The sequence below is a fragment of the Equus przewalskii genome, chromosome 20, assembly GCF_037783145.1.
Source record: "Equus przewalskii isolate Varuska chromosome 20, EquPr2, whole genome shotgun sequence".
NCBI lineage: Eukaryota > Metazoa > Chordata > Mammalia > Perissodactyla > Equidae > Equus > Equus przewalskii.
The window spans coordinates 49,452,458-49,473,578 of NC_091850.1; the positions used below are offsets into that span (position 1 = coordinate 49,452,458).

The window sequence follows — 21,121 nt, forward strand, 5'->3', positions numbered from 1 at the left end:
GGAAAAATTTTGATGTTCCTATTGATATGCAAGTGGAGATGTCAAATAAGCAGCTAAATACACAAATTAAGAGTTCAACATGGAGGTCAAAGATGGGGATAAAAATTTAGGAAACCTAAATTGTAGGCAAGGACATGGGAGAGACCATCATCCTATACTACTTGTGTTAAAAACCACTCCTGGCAGATTCGGCGTATTCTACTTTTGTCATTACCTCACTTTTCTATGGGGAATAACTAATGTATGTAACAGAGTAGATTATAAATTCCTATGGTTAGGGGCCAGATCTCTTCCTTCTTTGTGTCTTTCACAGCACATGCAGGAACTTGGTGACATGAGGGAGTTCATTCATTCTTATTGTTCAGAGAGAATCCTAGCTTCTTTTCCTCACCATGAAACCTTTGCTCTGGCTTTGCATGAGGATCCAGGGCATCATGGCTTCCTTCCCAACTCTAAGAGGCCTCACCTCTCCCCTGGAGAGCTATCAGAGGAAGAGAGGACTTGGTGTGTTCCACGCCCTTCCTCTTAATGAGGTGTCCTGTTTTATCTCACCTGATGCAAGACCAAAGCCAAACTGAACCACAAGGGGAAAATGAGACTTGAGCCCTGTTTAGAAAACAAATGTGGAGAGGATAACTCCTCTCTTTCCTTTATTTCTCATTTCCAGGGAGATAACTTTGTGTTTTTCTTTGTTGGAAGTGAAATGAATGTTTCCTACTCTCTGTTTACTTTGCCATATTTGCTTAGCAACTCTTTGGCAATGGTATGAAATTACAACCTGTCTCAGTCAACGAATTCTCGGAACTGTCTTCATCAAGGGTGCAGCAGTGGTCTCCTCCTAAGGCCTCTCACAGGGAAGAGGAGAGAAAGATCTGAGAAGGTGGCAGCCACTTAAGAATGTGAAAGTCTTTTTACTAGAAAAGACTCCTAAAGGCACAGGCAGGCCTTTATCATAAAGGTACGGATTCTCTCCAGATTATTTTGGGAATCTTCTAAAAAAATATTTAGTAGACATTAGTGCTATGTTTACGACGGTGTGCACTATTCTTAATCATTTTAGGTCAAGCGTCTGGAGAAGGTTAGCACTCAGCAGATGCTTAATAAAAATGTGTAGCTTGAGCCATTAACATAGTTTATCATGCACTGTGCCCAACAGGCAAAGTTTTAGCTTTTTCTGATTAGGAGTCAAAAACAGAAGAGAAAGCCTGATGCCTAATATTGCCTTTATGAAATTCTCTCCCCCTAGGATGACCAGCCTAGGCGGACTAGCCCTAGGATGCCTAAGCTGGTGGGCTGGTCCTTAGGTTCCCACCATTGCCAGATTCCCATACATTTTGGAGCAGCAGCAATTTGATAAAGTTAACTCCTCAGTTCCCTGATCCCAGTGACTAGGCATCAATACTAACCAAGAACCTCAGAAGGGGAGGGTCTGATATGCAGAACCAAGGAACTCGGAGCTTATTTATCCTTATCAGATCCATGCCTCTGAGATACTGACCAACCATGGACAAAATTTTCTCATCAAGGAGAAAGAATGCTGTCTGGAATTAAGAAAACATGGCCTAGATTTTGTACTTGTGACGGAGAACAACTGGAATATCACTGGATTTGCTTCTGGTGATGGCCAAAACCATGCCTGATCCGCCAGGCAGTTCGTGGAATGTGAAAGGAAGCTAGCTCTATTTGAGGATTATGAGAAAGCCAGTGGAAATCTCACAGGACCACAGGTAGCTCTTTCCTATTGCTCCATCCCGTAGCATTCTGCTAGGGATGGTTGGATATAGTTCATTTCACATACATGATTTTAATGGAATGCAAGCTAATTTCTGCTATAATTCCTCCCCACTTTGAACTGTTAACACAATTTCCAGTGTATGTTTTAAAAATTCATTTAAAAATACATTACTTAATTCTGAAAAAATAAAGCATCCTTAAAAATAAAAATAGATTGACTTATTTTGCAAATCTCTTTGAATACATATGAAACTAAACTAATAAAAATAAATAGTTGAGATGAGAGGCTGTAAGACTAAATTAAAATATCCACACATGCGAGATAAAGTATCCTATCCTTCAAAAGAATAGCAAACAAATGATTCCCTTAAAGAAAATCTCTAAAATTTGCCGAAAGTAATGGAATTCTCACAGTTTTGAAATAAGTCAATGTTCTCAGCATGATGCTAATGTGCATAAATGTGCAAGTTTTCCCCCAAATTCTAACTCTGAGAAGAAAAGTTGTCTTTGTTAATAGGTTAAAGAAATCTATTGTATATTTCATATTTGCTGTATCTTTCCTTAAATATTTGGTTTTGAAATAATCCATTTGACACTTTCGCACTGTCGGAATGACAAGACTATAGTTGAAGGCTGCCCATTATTGCCTGGGGGGCTCACAGGGAGTGAACCTAGCTGCTGGGCTGCTGTAGCCTTTGGTTCTTCTCTGCACACCAGCTCACAAACCAGGCGTTATGCATCATGCGTGTATACGATAAAGCACTGTGTGCAGAGGCTCCAAGACAGACGTTAATAAACGTGACATGCTTGAACTTGCTTCTCAGTGGAATCCTACAAATAAAGATCTATTCCACAACTGAGTGCAAATCCAGCCCGAGGGCCCATTGTTCCCCTTCAGATATGATGGCCGGGTCCTCCTGTGACTCCTGCCAATTCAGCCAGTCAGAGATGTCTACATTCTGAAGGAGAAAAGGTCATGGTCAAGGGATTCCCGTTTCAGGACAGCAGGGCGTGCCATCCTCTGGTGTAGGAGAAGCCACCGGAGATTCGGAATCTTGGTTCTAGGTGGGTCTGCTATGAATTAGCTCTCTGATCTTGGGCAAGCAATTTAATTTGTTTGGACTTGACTTTCTTGGGCCAAACTGAGAGATTTGGATTAAATAATCTCTAAATTTGAACTCTAAATAATTCTGTAATCCCTTCTTCAGAACTTTACTCCTTACTTCACCCCCTACCCCATTTCCTACCCTGCCCCTCTCTAAGAGAAAATTATAGCCTCAGAAAATGTCCCTAGTTAAGTAGGTGGATGTGGAGAGGAAGACAAGAGGGCGCTAAACCACTGCATAGCCAGTTGCCCAGCTATAGCACAGCAGGTGCCCCTTGAAACAGCCGGCAGGTGCGGAGCTGTCCTTGGTGGCTGATGTGCAGCATCTTAGAGGCCTAGGGCTTCTTCCTTTTTCTAGTGTCTTCAAGATAAAAGATGAGGCCTCTAGCCCTCGGCATTACGGGGCCTTTTGTGGATTCTTCCTGGTCCCATATGTATTTGAAGGAATGTGTCTAATTATTTTATCATGTGATGTGTTTAAAGCTGTGACAAGATCAGGATATATTTTACCTGAGCAAGAATTGCTCTCTTAGAGAATTAAATTCTTTTAAAAATATTCTTATGCCATATTTAAAAATCTAGGTGTCCTATAGTGTTTCTAGATTAGTAATTCACTCCATTTTTATAGACGTTGGGTTGGAAATTTGGAAACTGCTACTTATTTAGCGGGTCTCCAAATGAAGTCCATTTTAAAATAGAACAAAACTCTCCTCTACTATAATTGAATTTTCTCTAAGGTTTTTAACCACCATTATGTGGGATTGAGTGCTATAAAAACTTCTAAATTTTAGATATGCTGCAGTTAAACCAATAGACTAAAACTTACTTTGAATTATAGCTGTGAAACTGCTTTATTCTAGAAATAATTCCAGTACAAATGCCATAAAAATGATGATCTTTTTTGATTTAGGTCCCCCCCCCCAATTTCTTTTCAGATAGTCTTATAACATTTTATGGCAGTTCAAAGCTGAATTACAATTGGTAAGATGCATCAGTCAAATGTTTATTCATAGGCCAAAATTGGTATTGACTGAAAACTTTTTAAATATCCTATCTGTTTTGTCAATAGTTTTATGTTTCTTCTTGGCATGGCTTTGGACTGCGCTCTTGTTTTATTCCTACTATCACTTCAATTGATTAATCAAGTATTAATTCCAGTTGATTGTCATTCATTGAGTCTTCCTTTAAAATTTCCCAGAGGAAGTTACCTCATATCTGTCCTGTATTTTAGATACTTGATATGAATTTCATGAAACCCAGGAATGAAGCTTAATTATTTAAAGGAAGAAGAATAGGTCTTAAACATGTGATCTGAAGCCACACAGAAAGAAAGATTATTTGAGGACAAAAAAAAGAAGCACCTGCTAACTTTAAAAGGGATAAATGTAAGGAGTATGCAGTAAGTCACACATCAGATTGTTTAATTATAGAGGCGCTATCAAAATTTCTTGACTTACAATAACATTTAACCAAATGTAGTATGCAATTACTGCTGTGTTCTACAAAGCTGAGTAGAGATCCTGCCCTATGGGTGCTTACAGTAAAAATCCATCTTCTTAATACTTACTTTAGCTGGAATTAAGTGCAAAGACTAGGGAAACATAATTCCTGAGAAGTAAACTTCAATCCATCCATCTGGAGATGATCATCTTCAGATGCAAGATATCAAAAGAACCCTATTCTTGGCAATTATAGAACTACGTCAAATGGTGGCTCCCTGTGGATCCATCTGAGACTCGGAGTGGCCCAAGGACACAGAGAGGAAGGGTTTGGGAATATTTACACCCATCAGAGATGCTACCTGTCACCCCACTGGAAACCTCACAAAGAGCAGGGCCTACTGTTCTTAAATCAAGATTAAGATCTGTCTTCAATGGTAGAGTCTGCTCGTAGCTCTTAGAATGGTCCTTTTTTTTTTTTTAAGGTATGCTTTTTTTGTTGAGGAAGATTGGCCCTGAGCTAACATCAGTTGCCAATCTTCCTCTTTTTTTCTTTCTCCCCAAAGCCACAGCATATAGTTGTATATTCTAGTTGTATTTCCTTCTAGTTCTTCTATGTGGGATGCCATCACAGCATGACATAATGAGCTATGTGTAGGTCCGTGCCAAGGATCCAAACCAGTGAACCTTGGGTCGCCGAACTGGAGCATGCAAACTTAACCACTACACCACTGGGCAGGCCCCTGTAATGGTCCTTTTTAATGTAAAATCCCGCAGAGTACAGGATATGTGTGTTTGCACTGATGGCATATGTAAGGGGAGCCTTTTTTCCTTGTTTGGGTTTCTAGAGAGATGTCTGTTCCCTATCCCACACAGGGTAGGTGTTTGAGGGAGTAATCCAAATTCTTTCTCCCTGTTGATGGGCATTGAGCCAAGGGAGGGGGCGGACACCCAGGATAAGAACTGGATAGCCCCATCCATACTGTGCCATTGGGTGGGGCCAAGGTTCAAGGGCTCTGCTTGTATCTGGAAAGTTCTCTGACTCTGGTGCAGTGGCTGTACCAACTCTCCTACTTCTTGTTTCCAATCAGTAAACCTGCTGCTCAGGGCCTCCCTAGGAGGATGCACTTTCTCTCTGGTTCTTGCACTCTCTCTGTTCAGTGATGGGAATCTGGGGTAAGCCTGTGGTCCCTCAGCTCTCTGAGTAAGTCTCAAGGTCTAGAATAGGAGAGGGGAAAGCTCTACTGCAGCCTCAGCCCAGGCTGTATTCTCCCATCCTGTTTTCTGCGGAAACACTGGCCCAAGTGAGGAGCTGATTCTTTGATTCTCTTTCTGGCCATTTGTGCCAATTTTTCCCTCTGCTTATAACCTACAGGTGAGAAGGAGGGAGTCTTAGGACCCTCACCTCATCCCAGCTTCCAAAATATCAGTTTATTGGCTGGGGATCCCAGCTTCTGCATTTGCACTTGGTTATTCCAAATAAGCTCATTTCTAGATAATAACATGGGCAAGAGATCGTTACTGAAGACAGTATAGCAGGGAAAGCTTAAAGGAGTGCTGACATCAAGGGGGTTTCCGAGGAGGGTCACAGAACAAGAGAAGGCTCAGAGATGAGAATGGCATCATCAGGCAGATGCACAGTGACTGTCAAATGATGATCGACACTCATATCCTTTTGGATCATATCAGTGTTTGGCTTTCTTCTGGTTGTCCAAATTGACCCAGGCCAGCTTCCTAAGGATCCCGATCTTTCATTTGATCCCTCCCTGTCTCTCCTCCCCTTTCCATATGCCTTTCTCTACTTTTTTAATGAGATATTGGCCATTCACAATGGGAACAATGTATTAAGGCATATCTTGATGATAAGTTTTTTAAAACCGCATAAATTTGAAAGTGCCATTAACGATCAGCGTGAGCGTATAAAGGCAATATATACATACATGTGTGTCTATATTTATACACACACACATACATGCTATATATGTATGTATTATTCTTTTTTTAAACAGAAATTTGAAGATATCACCCTCCATTATCTATAGCCCGTGTCAAATTTTAAATACACATGAAATTTTCGTAGAATGTGTAACCTCTCTTCAGAAAGTTCATGATACTTTTTGTCGTTCTTATTTTTTTTCTGGTGGAACAAAGCAGGTTTACTCTACCAAATAATTTGAAGCCAACAATTGAGGCGACAAGCTGCGAGATTTCAAAGAAATCCAATCTTCTAGGATGTCTGTTTGCAAAATGAAATCACAATTCTTTCCTTAGGTGATATGTATTAGCATGTTTAAAAGTGTGTTCCATGGAAACTTCTCCTGGGGTCTGCAATCAGAGAACTTTGGGAAATACCGGGTCAAAGTTAAATATGTTTCTTTACAGCAAGACTACTCAGAGCCTTTAATAAGCCAAGGCACATTATGAATTTCTAAGGTGCGATAATAGTGGCATAATAGAAATCATCATTTCTCAAATGTATTGGACCGTAGGACCCTTTTTTCAAGGTGCATCTTATAGGAATAGTGTTCCATAGGGCAAACTTCAGGAAGCGCTTATCTAAATGCATCTTGAGCAGCTACTTTATTAATGTAGACCAGCCTTTAAAAAAAAATCCAGGGGCCAGCCCCATGGCAGAGTGGTTAACTTTGCACACTCTGCTTTGGTGGCCCAAGGTTCACCAGTTTAGATCCTGGGTGTGGACCTACACACCACGCATCAAGCTGTGCTGTGGCAGACGTCCCACATGGAGGAGCAGGAGTGACTTACAACAAGGATAGACAACTATATACTGGGGCTTTGGGGAGGAAAAAAAAAGAGAAAGATTGGCAGCAGATGTTAGCTTAGGGCCAATCTTCAAGAAAAAAAATCCTTCTCTTCCTTCTGTTAATTATTACCTATCAGAATTTTGGCTGTCTTTTTGTCTTTCTTATGGCATAATTTTGCTATCTTTGTTTTTTAGATGTGTCTTCCATCGTGCCTAATCTCTCTCCTCCAGCCAGACTGCAAACTCAGTGAGGTCAGGGATGGGCTCACTTTTCTATCCCTCTTCCTCCCTCTACCTTCACCCAGCATAAAGTTTTTCTTAAAAGGGGCACAGAATCCATGAATTGACATATCCCACTACGTTTGATTCCTCTTCCTTTAATTTTTGCTGCTGCTAAAAAACAGAAACCAACTTTCTTAAAACAAAAGGGAAAGAGTTGTTCTACTTTCCCATAAGATTTCAGGGAGAGTTGCCACAAATAAATTATTCACGTCAGGGAGGAACATGTAGAAATTCTCTTATTAATAGCAATGTTGTGAGAAACCAGCTGCCAGATGACCCATGAGTCAGGGTTCACATGTTAGGAATTGCTATTCTGCCATGGAGACCATCTTTCCTACCCTGAGCAGGTAGATTTTGATCATGAGCCAACACCTTCTTGATTCTCCATGGGTTTCAGGCTCTCAGGTGATAACGGCAGAGAGGACCCTTGTGTGGGCACAGACGGAAACATCCAAACACAAAGCTCACAGTCCTGTTAACCACACCATCACTGCAAACTCTTGCCTCCTTAACATTAGGTTAAAGAAATGCCTTTTATGACAATTGATGTCCAATTGTTCCTTGTCCTGGTGTATCTTAACATTCCTAGAACACAAAACAAACAAAACAAAAACCAAAAATTGAAAAAAGTAAAATCTTTATTTTACGTACTACATGTATTAAAGTTTTGCTGACGGTCCAAGCTCTAAAGGGCATGGGCTTTAAAAATAAAAGCAAGATTTATGCATGGGAAATAGTGACATAATAAGAAATATATATTTGCTCTTTGTCTCTGGTTCTTGGCACAGGGCTATTAAGAAACTGGAATTTCCTTATGGGGTGACAAGAACATCTTCTGTTATTTGTAATAAAGCCCTTTCAACCATACTTGAATTTATGCTAATAAGGGCATTCTTGGAGGATAGAAGCTGCTTGTGGAGGAACTAATCATGTGATTAGAGGGTTGTAAATTTCAGCCCCACCCTCCAATTTCCAGGGAGTGGAGAGGGGCTGAAGATTGAGCTAACTGCCAATGGGTAATGACTTAATCAATCATGCCTACATAATGGAACCTCCACAAAAACCCTAAACAGCAGGGTTCAGAGAGCTTCTGGGTTGGTGAACATATCAAGGTGCCAGGAGGGTGGTGTACCCAGGGAGGGCATCCCCTTAGCTTGCCCTATGCATCTCTTCTATTTGGCTGTTCTTGAGTTGCATCCTGTATAATAAACTGGTAATGGTAAGTAAAGTGCTTCCTTGAGTTCTGTGAGATGTTATAGCAAATTATGGAACTCCAGAAGGGGGTCCTGGGAGCCCTTCATCTAGAGCTGGTCAGTCAGTCAGAAGTACCAGAGGCCCAGACTTGTGATTGGCCTCTGAAGTGGGGGTGGTCTTGTGGGACTGAGCCCTTAACCTGTGGGGTCTGTACTGACGCCAGGTAGTTAGTGTTAGAATTGCTTTGAGTGGCAAATCAACACATTTGGTGTCAGAAGTGTTGTGAGGAGAAGAGACAAGAGTCTTCTTTTAGCCTAGTTACAGTTTATGCTTTTTTCTCCCTTCCGTGTCCGTACAAGGAGATTTTTAGCTACAAGTGATGGAAACTCAAATTAATAGAATATATGTTTCACATATCAGGGAAGTCCAGGGGGGTCTTGGTTCGAGTGGCACGTGCAGTGACATCAGAATGCTGCCTCTGCACCTTTTGAATCTGCTTCTGCCTGAGTTGCCTCCTTCTCAGGCAGGTTCTCCATGGCTGGCAGAGATGGCTGCTGGTACATCTGGGCTTACGGCTTCCTAGTGATGAAGCTGGCAATCCATGGAGAGTGTCTCCTTTCTGATGATTCTGGCGAAGTCCTTGTGGGGGATGGGGGACTGCCTGCCCCAGCTCAAGTGGGTGTCTGTCCTGGAAGTAATCACTGTGGCCGGGGGCTTGTGGTTCTCAGATGGACCAAACCTAAGTCAGGTTCCCTCCCCCAGGGCAGGGGAAGACATCAGCCTCAAGTAGATCTATTGGAAGGAGTTCCCTCCAGGGGGTTCTGTTACTGGGAGAAACTCAGGGGAAGGGAAAGTGGGAGGATGAAAACCATAATTAAAACAATCCACCCCAGCCACCTTAGAGAACGAAGCAGGAGACAGCCTTAGGTAACCAAATCCTTGAATGTGTTTACTCAAACCGAATGCCTTACTTGTTTCAAGCCTTTCAATATTTCTCTGATGAAAAATGTGATTAAGAGGGTGCCCCTCATCAGCATCTGAGTGATTCTTTTACCCATCTCTACCCAGGAGACGTTTTTCATGATGTAGCTGAGGTTCAATATTTACGTTACTCATGATGTTTGGAGTCAATTAAACCCATTCGGGAAAAATGCAAGTACAAGAGCAAGCCCATAGGGCACATGGCTGATATGCAAATACGTCACCACAAAAGTGGAAGCCTTGCGGGGTTCGCAGTGTCATCACCTGGTAATTGAATGGTGTTTTGTGTTTGAGCCGTTATTACAAAACAGAAACTCTTCAACCGAATTGCAGGGAGAAGCAAAAATTGATTGTCAACAAATTTGTGGCTTGGATGTTATTACTCAGAATAAATTGCAAGGGGAAAATGGTCTTTATGAGGGTGTTGATATATTTTTAATAGAAACTCTCCATCCCTGATGTGGTAGATTACAAATGTTTCCAGGGGAAAACAGGACAGTGGGTTTATCATGTGAGCGCTTTCTGCTGGCTTTAGTAAATTGAGTTTCTTCCGTGCCAGGAAACTCTGGTAACATTTACTAAACAAAAGACACAAACACCCTCTCTATCACTGAGATTTCAGGCCATTTACAGACTGTGCTATCATTTTTAATTACTTGGAAAAATTACGTGCAAGAAAAGCAATTATTAGAACTCAGTTGTAGAGATAGAGAGAAAAACAATCACTCTTGGAATTTGTACATTTGTAATTTTTCACTTGGAGTGTGGACCTACCCGTGAAGTAGTTTGGACTGGCACAGGGGTCTTTGATCCTCTTCTCCCCCTTTCACTGGAGATGGACGTAGCTGCAGCGGGGGCTTACCAAGTCTGGTTCTGCGGCTGGAGGGCAGCAGAAGGGGGCGGATGTTCCTGGGGTGAGCGCAAGCAGCAGTATTTTCGCTCTGACTAGCCCCACTGTGGCATCCCTTTATTTTGTGTTCCATGGCCATACTATGCTGCCTGGAGGGAACGGGTCTGGAAGATGAAGTCCTACCCGGGCAGTGAGAGGGCATCACTTTCATCTTACTGCTCAGGGTTTGTCTGAACTGGAGCAAGATAGAAAAGTCAGGTGTGATGAAGGGCTGGAGAAACCCATCTGGAAAGTGGGCAGAGCGGGCAGGACTCTCCTGACCACCAACTGATTGCTCTGGAGACCCACTGAAGGGGACATAGGGGCTTCGAACTCAGAAACAGACACTGAAGCCAAAAGGACCTCTCCCCTGTTTTCAAGTACAGAGCAGTGAGTCACATCACATAGCCAGGCTGAAGTCAGCCTCGCAGTGTGCTGTCTGCTGGGCACGCTCGGGATCTCATATACAGAACTTTACAGCAGTGGACGAAGGGATGTGTTGAGAACAACTAGGTCTGCGTTCTGCAGTGAGATATATAGATATAAATTTATAAATAATTTATGAGGTAGCATAATATAATATAATATAATATAACATGCAATATATGTAGCATTTTAACGTATATGCAATACGTGTATATATGTAATATGTAATACATTATACATCGTTAATATGCACAATATGTAATACACTGTAACATTAATAACACATGTATATCCTCTATACTATATTATATATGATATGTGGGATTGCACCTGTATTTATTTATAGAGACTCACACACGATGTAGTAGGTTGTGCTGTCCAGTCTCGTCCCTCTCAGGCAGTGAACTCCTGCTCCTGTGTTTTGAGAGGAGGTCCTCTTCTGGGTCAGTCTGGACCGGGCGGCTTTCCCCAGTTCTGCTGACCCTCCTCTGAGCTCCATGCCTTCTGGGCTGTAATTCAGTCCCTCTGTTTTTAAGGTCCTAATGACTAACTGAGAAATATTACAGTCTCTGCTTAAATGACTCGCATTCAGGAATAGTCTTTAGTGATGGATTTTTCTAGAAACTCTACTTCCTTTCCCTGTGCGTGCAAAGTGTCTAGAAGGGATGGTACCAGCCCAAAGGATGCTGGGACCCCAACTCGGAGATGCTGGTTCTTCCCTTCGCACACAGCTATCTAAACTCAGGTCTGCATCGTTTTACTGTGTTGAATTTGGAGCTACCCTAGAATGTTCCCTGCAGAGAAGTTCACATTTTCCAGAACGAGTCTCTTGTTTAACATAGGACCAGCCCTGTGCTGTGTGCCTCTTTCTTTGGTGGATGTTGAGATCCACGCACCCTGACTTGTAAACGTGGGCAGTGCTGAAGGGTTTGGGTAAGGACTGTCTCCAGACCGCTGTACAATGGTGAGGCAGCTTTGGTGCAGGAGGGAGGTTTCCCTCTGTTCCTGCCTTCTGGCCTGTTGGCTCCTGGGGTCCCCACCATGCAGAGCAGAGTGCCAGGGGCTGGGGACCAGCATGGCCATCTCTAAGGACTCCCTGGGCCCACCTCCTATTCACCTCGGCTGCTACAACATTCTCTCTCCGGTTCAGTTCCATTGGTGGCTGGAATTTCTCTGGCTTTTGGCTTCACTGAACCCCTGTTTCACTCTCAAAGAGAGGCAGGTTGTATGCAGGGTCTCCTTGAGCTTTGGGGGCAGTGGGGCCTCCACTGTGGGTCTGCCAGCTACAGCGTCTCCATCTACGTCTTGTCTTGTTTTACAGTGTCTTGCTTGTATATAAAATGTCAAGAACACAGCTTATTCAACGGGTAAAGTCATTCCTCTGTCGAGTACATTTTTATTAATGATTTAAAAAATGTTCCACAAATTTTCTACATAATGTAATATTATTTCATTGGAAGCATGTGAATTTGGGAGTGAGAATACACAAGGATGGCTAATATTAATTTGGGATTTATCCATCTCTGGGAGAAATTAGGAGGACGGCCTTGTCTTTAGATTAATTTCAGCGTATTTCAACTTCAGTCACGGAATCTCTCTGTGGTAGTGTCCTGGGGCTGCCATAACAAATTACCACAAACTTGGTGACTTCAAACAGCAGAAATTTATTGTCTCACAATTCTGGAGGCCGGAAGTCGGAAATCTAGGTGTCTGCGGGGCTACGCTCCTCCTAAGGCTCCAGGAGAGGGTCCTTGCTCACCTCCTTCAGCTTCTGGTGGCTCCTGTCACTCGTAGGCTGGTGGCAGCATCATTCCAATCTCTGCATCCATCTTAACATCGCCTATTCTGTCTTTGTAAGAACACGTGTCATTGGATTTAGGGCCCACCTGGCGAATTCAGGATGATCTCATCTCAGATATCCACATCTGCAAAATTCCTCTTTCCAAGTAAGGTCACATTCCCAGATTGCTGGCGCCTTGTCTTTTGGGGAGACTGCCATTAACCCACTGCAGCCCCTCTTCCTACAAAGGTATTTCCCAAGGAGACAAGTTTTATCTCCTTTATAAGTATTTTCTTTTACTTGAAAAGCAAATCTTTTCAGTAACGTGTTCTTCAGGGCAGTGGTTCTCAAAGTGTGGTCCGGGACTGGCAACATCGGCCTCACCTGGGAACTTTTTGGAAGGGCAATTTCCTGGGCCCCACGCCAGACCTACGGAATCAGAAAGTGGCGCTGTGGCCCTGCAGGCTCTGTTTCAACAGGCCGGACAGGGGATCCTTGGGCTTCTCAATTTGGAGAACCTCTGCTGCAGGAGACAGTTGCCTTCGGAGGGCATTGGCACTCTTCTCCAGGACTGTGTTCCGGTACCCTGCCTCCCTAGGCAGACTTGGAGAGCTCACAGTTGCTGGTGCCCCAGAGTTCAGCCCTGCCTCCCCCTCCCCAGTTCCAGGAGCAGAAGAGCTCTGAGCCCTGAGAAGCATCCGCTCGGAATGGCTCCTCTGAGACAAGCGATGCTCTCAGTGACGCTGCTCACAGGGCACTTTGGGAGTGTTATGGGCTGACCTGTGCCCCCTCCAAATTTATCTGTTGAAACATTACCTCAGCATGTGACCTTATTTGGAGATAAAGTTGTTCGTAATTGGTTAAAAGCAGGTCCCACTGGAGCAGAGTGGCCACTCACGTAGTATGACTATTGTCCTATAAAAAAGGAAATTTGGATACAGAGACAGACATATGCCCAGGGAGAACACCATGTGAAGATGAAGGCAGAGCAGGAATGCCAAAGATGGCCGGCGAACTCCCAGAACCGAGGAGAGAGGCATGGAAGAGAGGCTCCCTCACAGCCCTCAATGGGAGCAAGTCCTGCCAGCACCTTCATCTTGACTTCTGGCCTCCAGAACTGTGAGACGATCAATTTCTGTCTTTAAGACACCCAGCCTGTGGCACTTCATCTGGTCGCCTGAGGAAACTAGAACAAGGAGCATTTAGGGTTAATTTTCTTCTGTGAGCTGGCCTGAGTTCTGAACAATTAACTTCAAAAGGACTTTTTGAGCACTACCCATTTGTCAGTTGGGAACTACCTCACAGCAAAGCAAAAGCTCTATGTCATGTTGACAATTATTTGGGACACGCGGTTCTCAGTTCCTGAGAGTGTTTGAGATGATATTTTTAGTGAGTTTTAAGTGATTGTGGTATCTTAAAACAGATTGTCAAAAGAGTAATATTTTAGTTTTTATAGCACTTTTGACCTCCTTCTTCTTATCCTTATTTTCTTTAAGAATTGCCTTTTATCAATGTTTTTCCTTTAGGATTTTTCATTTGTTTGGAACTACAAATCAATACAGTTAGATACAAAAAGCTTAGCTGAAAATAAAAGCAAATTAATGTACATGTTGAGGGAACATTTTGTGCAATTTTTCTCGTCCAATTAGCCCAATTAGTCAGTGACATCTAGGATTTGTCTTCCAGAAATAATTATGGGTCAAAAGTCCTCTTCTCAACTTTAATGAGTTGTTCTGAGCGAGCTGGTCTTTCTGCACAAACTGATAAGTATGAGAAGTTCTGGGTAAGAATTTCAAATGTTTATGTTGCTTTTACACTAGTTTGTTTAATTTTTGTCAATTAAATTTAAGGCTTTAAAAATTTTAAAGAAGTAACTTTTCTTTGGTTATAAAAAACTGCCCAAATAGTTTGTCTTACGTACTTTCTTCTTACATACTCTGCTTTCTCCTACAGTTCTCTTACATAGTGCATTTTATCCTACCATACCTTTCCAGATAAACTGTAAACACACACATACTTCTTACTTTTAATTCATAAATGGGCGAGATTAGGGAAAGAAACAGGAGAGTTCTATTCTCTACAGTTGGCCCTTGTCTGTACCACATCCCCAGATTCCCCTCCTGAGAAGAATTTATTTCACACCCAGGAGAACTTGGAACTAGGAAGTGATGAGTATGCTTTTCTACAAGCTGGTAGTTGGAGCTCACCTTCATGAGAGGAAAAGTACAAGGAAGCATCTTCATAGAAAAGAACTGCACCAAAATGGCAACTGGGTGTCCAGCCCTTATCAGCTCTCAGGTACAAATTGAAGTCACATTTTCTTTAACTCTTAAAGTGACATCCCTTCAAACTTCCCCCTGCAAGAGCCTGTCCCTCCTTAAATTATTCCTTGGGTATTTTGGAGATTTCTGTGGATTTGAGCTCTATGTGCTCAGCTCCCTCATGACCTCCATCTCCAGCCTGGTCTTCTTGTCACTACCCAAATAGCCCCTACTGCCAATGGCCCTCATGGGGAGTCCCCTCTGATGGACCGACACCCCCCCCCCCCACCATTTTGGTGAAGCCTAAAGGGCGACTACTTTGGCCATAGGAAGAGGCATCACTGACCCCCTTTGCGTCTCTGTCTCCAACGTAAATCAAGTCTTTCTATTTAGAGTCCATAGCACAGCTGAAATCAGGCCACATTGGCAAAGTTCTGTGGCAGGTCCATGGGTAATGGATGGGAACCACAATGCCAAGAATAGTTTACAACTGTTATCAGATGAAATTTTCAGAAAGAGTCACTCTCCCACACATTATATGCACACATCCAAAGTCCAACCACGACAAGGTCAAAGAGAAGATGTATTCCCCCTAACCCCAGTCTAAGGTCCATCGCCAAAGTCTGCACTCCATGTTCCCATTCCCACCTCTTCCTAGGGGGATGGAGTCTGGGAATATACACTCATTCCAGGGGAAACTGCTCATCTCTCACCCCTCAGCCTCTCAGAACGATCATTTCAGAAGAGGACAGTTCAACAACTGGATATCCTCCCATATCCAGGGTAGTCCATGCAAATATTACCAGTGTACATGTTAACAGTCCAGTGCAGCTTCCATCTTGCCATGCCAAATTTCTTTCTTTTCATAGCACAGACTCTAGCATTAGGGAAAGATTCATGTCTTCATATCTTTCCTGAAGTTCAGGTCTCAAGTTGGGGGTCTAGTGAGTTATTGCAAAAGATTGACATATATCCTCAATAAGCAATAGCTCTTTATAAAATTCATACCAAGCCAAGAATCATTTCTTTGCTCTCTCCCTCTCCCCATGCTTCAAGGAAAAGTCAAAAAGGACACAGTTCAAACTCAATTATGTATAATCTGGTTTTGCCCCAAGTCACCTCGTAGTTTCCCTTTATAACAACGGTCAGGCACTCACTTACATCTGAGAAACCAAAAGGACGCATTCGGAGACTTTCCCCCAAACAAACGAGACATCTCCAAGCTTCCACATCTTGAGACAGTTCAGCAGCTCCAGAAATCTTAATGTCCAATTTCAAATAGGGCATCTTCTTCCACATATAAAGAGCTGTGTTTCACAGACTGTGGATCTTCACAGAAATCTTGTCAGATAAGTGAAGATTCACAAAGCTAAATTGAAGAGATGATCTAAAATTCTTGTTGGCAGGGCTGCCTGTCAGGAAGGTGTCGGCAGGGTTGGTTCCTTCTGAGGGCTGTGACAGAGAATCTGCTCCTGGGGGATGGTTGTCTTCTCCTTGTGTCTTTGCATGGTCTTCCTCTATTTGTTCATGTCTGTGTCCAAATTTCCCCTTTTTTACAGGGATGCCAGTCATATTGGATTAAGACCTCACTTAAAATGGCCTCACTCTAAATTAAACGCCTCTTTAAAGGCCCCATCTCCAAGTAGAGGCACATTCTCAGGTACTGAGGGTTAGGACTTCAACATATGAATTTTGGGGGGAGATAATTCAGTACATAACCCCAACCCTATGCAATAATCTGCAAATGAGTTTTAGAAGCACTTTGAATCTCATTGCAATGTCAATGTCTACTCTCGGGAAATTACGGCTGCATAAGCATGTCCAAAGTGTTACCTAGTCAATCCTACACCATCTTGTCTGAAGAAAGGCCTGTTAACAGAGGGCCGATAATTAATAAGGAGCCCGAAGAGTGAGAGTTGGAGAGCAGGACATTTCTGGGGCAGGAACGTCACCGTCCATGGGACAAGACGCCCTGAGTAGTTGACACATGTTTTGGTCTCTTTGGAAGGCTTGTCTGTATCCCTACAACGTGAGGTCACTATCCACAATATCATTCCACAACCTTCCCTTGTCCTCAGCACGTACTCAGCAAACAACCTTTTGTTTATAATTTGACTCTCCAGGTTGGAGATTTCAAAGAGGAGAGAATGTGCTGATCAGAAGAGGTAAGTCTCATGGTGAGTAAAGAACTCTTTCGTTGTGAGTTAAGAAACCATCCTTCTCATTTTTATGTCACAATTTTATGCCTCTGGAGGACAGCAGGAGCCAGTCCCCGGGAGATCTCTGGATACCTGGCAGAGGTGAGGACCAAGTCACTTCCCCGTGCTATTCCGTGTGAGACTGGGTTCGAATCGGTCTTCTCCAGCAGCTTCTGCGGCTCTCCTCACTGCAAATGCAACACTTATCAACGCTTTTGGTAAAGGATCTTGTGGGAAGACTTTGAACTATTTGCTAAAATTAGATTTTTCGATTATTGTTGGCTTTTATTACCTGTATTCTGTCTGTCTCCTATTGCCACAAGTAATTGAAGTGCGAAGATAACTTGGCAGTGTTACCTAGTGTTATCTATCATTCTGTATTTCTATGGTCTTTTGTGGTTTTCTTACTTTATGATGGCATCTCATTAGACCAAGACCTCTCCTAAGAAAGCGCTTGTCGTTTAAAAATAATCATCTTTATAGCCACAGTGTGTGTGTGAGGAGGGACTGTCGCCGGGAATGCTCCATCCAGCAAGGCCATTCTGCTCCTCCCCGGAAGCGTCCAGTGCAGGACTCTTGGCCTGAGCGGCTCCACTTTCTAGCACTCTCAATCAAGCTTCCCTTTCTCATTTGCCTTGAGGGGCTCTTGCGCCCTGAATATAATTTTTTTGTTCAATAGGCCTGACTCATAAATCCACTAGGAGTTATTAATGTTCTTATGACTTCTGCACCCGAGAGTGGCTGTGTCTTTGACCTATGATTCAGTAGATATCTTCAGAAGAGTGGAAAAGTGGAATTGCAGAGGTGAAATATTTATAGACTTTGCTTCACCCAAGATTTCAAGGACGAATAAGAAGGTGAATACATCCTAAAAGGAGAAGCCCGAAGAACAATGGATGTGAGCCACTTAAAGAGACTAAAGAGGCCATTAGGATATCATTAATGATTAATTTGAAGCACTACGGGTATAAGATTGTTTTTGTGTAATGTATTAGTAAAGTTTTGCATTTTTCATATTAAAATACTTTCCAATTGTATTAGAGTTCTCCAGGATGTGTGTGTGTGTGCGCGCGTGTGCGTGCATTTGTATACTGACAAGTCCAAAATCTGCAGTTCAAATCTGAAGACCATCAGACTGGAGACCCAGGAAAGAGTCAATGTGGCAGTTCAAGTCTGAAAGCTCTCTGCTGGCAGAATTCTCTCTTGCTCTGAGAAGGTCAATCTTTTGTTCTGTTAATGTCTTCAACTGATTGGATGAGACCCACCACGTTATGGAGAACACTCTGCTTTATTCAAAGTCTACCAATTTAAATGTAAATCTTGTCCAAAAAACATCTTCACAGAAACATCTGGAATGATATATGATCACTTAACTGGGCACCATGGCTCACACAAGTTGACACATAAAATTAACCATCATACTAATACTCACCAAAACTATAAAAGCATTTTGATTGCAATTGTGTTGGTCGTAGATGTTTCACTTTTGACAGAATGGTTGACTTCTCCTGGATAAATGGCAAAGAAGGGGCAGTCACAGAAGCCTATGTTAGCTGGAGTGGAACTGGGGGGAATTGTTCCCTTGTAGTTAGTCAATGGAGGAGTCTGCATCTTAGAACCTATCTGAACACGTGCATTCAGTGTAAGTTCCATGAGTCCTATATTGCTGTGTTTGTGTGTGAGTTCAGCTTCAGGTGAGCCTTTAGAAAACTTTCGGTTGGATACAAGGACAGTTATGGGAAGAATGACCAGTTGGGTGATGCCATCGTATTGCAATTTGAACTTGAAAAAGGACACTGTTCTAGATTCTGTAACCATCAACATTTTTATCAGTAACTTGAATAAAGATAGACAGGTGTGATTATTACAATTTTTTGGTGTTGTGAATCTGGATTGGACAGTGGACAATGAGATCATAAATTAAGGGTCCAGGATGATGCGGAGAGATTTAAATAAAGAACTGAATCTAAGTGGGAACTTATAGGAGCCATTTGTGATCCTATTCTTAGCTTCTCAAGTGCTTCTGCAAACTGTAGGAAGGGGGCGTGTTGTGGCTTGTAATATGGTATGTGGAAAAAAGGCTTGAGAGTCTTGAGGTGAGAGTGGATTTGATAGATTTGCCAAAGCAAACTGCTTGGAAATGGATGCATTGAAAAGCTTGAGCTGAGTTTGCTTGTCAAGTCAGCATTGCCTGCTGGGAGAGGGTACGATGCTCTCCAGAAAGTCACAGAGCAATCCCCAACTCTGTTTGGTCATCACAGACGTAAATAGCATTGCTACAAGGGGCTTCCATTTAAAAACTGCTAGAAGGTGGGGTGCTTGGTTCCCTACGCTCTTTCTTGTTACTGTCACATTATTTAGAAAACCAGCACTCAGAATTTGTTTCCACAGTGGGAGTCTTCAGAGTACAAACCCATTTGTGATGGCAAATGTATCTCTATTAGGATATTTTAACTTAAATCAATTATATAAGGGCTTTGTAAGACATTTGTTTTGCCCAGTGTTTCATCAGCATCAAGCATTTTAAACACTGTTTGATCTCTCCTTTTCTGAAACTCCTTTGTAAGAGTGATGGGTTTACTAAAATTTACAGTGAAGCTAACCTGATTACTCTGAGCTATTTTTAAGAGGATTAGACTATTGAAGGGAGGGTGGATTCTAATCTCATGACTAACATTTTGGCCAATGCGGTACAATGCTTTTTGATTATGAAAATTGGTTAGTAACCATTTCAGTATGCTCCATCCCTTTCTGCTTATGACAAGCAGTACTAAAATGTTTCTGTTGGAACTTGGTTACAGATTAGCTCCACATCCCTGAGTTAATCACTGCATAGTAGGCAGCTTGCCATGGTGCAGGAGGGACCTTGGGGTAAAGTTCTTTGGCTGTTGACAATTGCCGGCAACTCATTATGGCCAAGTGTTTCCCATTATTTAATCAAGGTTGAATACAGACTACAGAGTGAGGTGGTGGTGGTAACAATCATCTTGGACGGATCTAGTCTTTGCCAGGATAGAATTAAGTCTTCAGGTTGAGATTTCCTTTTTTTTTTTTTTTGGCCTAAAAGAAAACAGCTTACTTGTGTTTATTACAGTCATTGTGCTAAAATTTACAATGGATATAAGCTTTAGGAGAGTGGTTAATTAACACCACTTCTCAAGCATGAGGGGATACCTTACAGACTTGGTAACCAAATTTTTTGCATCCAAAGGCTCTCGGACTGATTGAAAAAAAAAACTTGGGGATCCTCTGTATCAAAGGAAATCTGGAAATACGGTTTGGTTACCAAAAGTACAGATATTCTGAGAGATGTTGAAAGTTTATGAAGACAGAGTATTTGAAATTGGGACTATATTAGTGAAACTCGGATCCTTCCCACCACCTTGTCCCCTGATTGGATCCTTCACCTTTATTTACTGGTTCAAAGCACCACCAGGTAGCTCATGCCAGAAAATTAGGCCCCATCCCTGACACCTCCCTCTTGCAGAGTTCCTCTGTCCAATCAACCACTAACTCTTATTGATTATACCTCCTAATGGCCATCCACTTCTGTCTGCTTCCACACTGCCATCTTGGGTGAAGCCACAATCACATCTTACGTCGACTATAGAAAGAGCAATCAAATTTACCTCCTCAAATTCCTCTTAGCTCCCTTCAGTCCATTCTCAACCCTGCAGCAGAGTTATGTTTTTAAAACATAAATTTGATCACGTTGTCCCCTGCTTAACCCCCTCAATTGCTCCCCATTGCTCTTAAGATAAAATCCAAAATCCTGACACACAGGGTCCCCATTACTGTCCCAGGTTACTCCTGTAGCTGCATCCTCCTTCTCTCCCATTCTCTGTGCTCCATACTACCCCTCCTTCAGTGTCTTGAACTGAGGCTTCCCAACTCAGAGCTTGCATGCACCTTGCCTCTGCTAGGATAGTCCTCTTCCCTCTTCCACCTCTTAAACTTTTACCTTGGTGACCCCTACTCGTGCTTCAGCTCCCATAATGACTGGCTGCCCAGGCCAGACTTTCCAGACCCTGCAGTCTGAGTTGAGTCTCCCTGCCACCTGCTCACACA

At 42.6% G+C, this 21,121-nt stretch overlaps 1 long non-coding RNA gene across 1 annotated transcript; it reads right to left on the minus strand.

Moving 5' to 3' along the window:
• Nucleotides 1-15,928: 15,928 nt before the first annotated feature.
• On the minus strand, nt 15,929-21,108 carry LOC139077870 (uncharacterized). The gene is made up of 4 exons (XR_011530465.1): nt 21,015-21,108; nt 20,583-20,657; nt 18,486-18,561; nt 15,929-18,402 (listed from the first exon to the last, which is right to left on the minus strand). It is a non-coding gene; the product is annotated as an uncharacterized lncRNA (long non-coding RNA).
• Nucleotides 21,109-21,121: the final 13 nt, after the last annotated feature.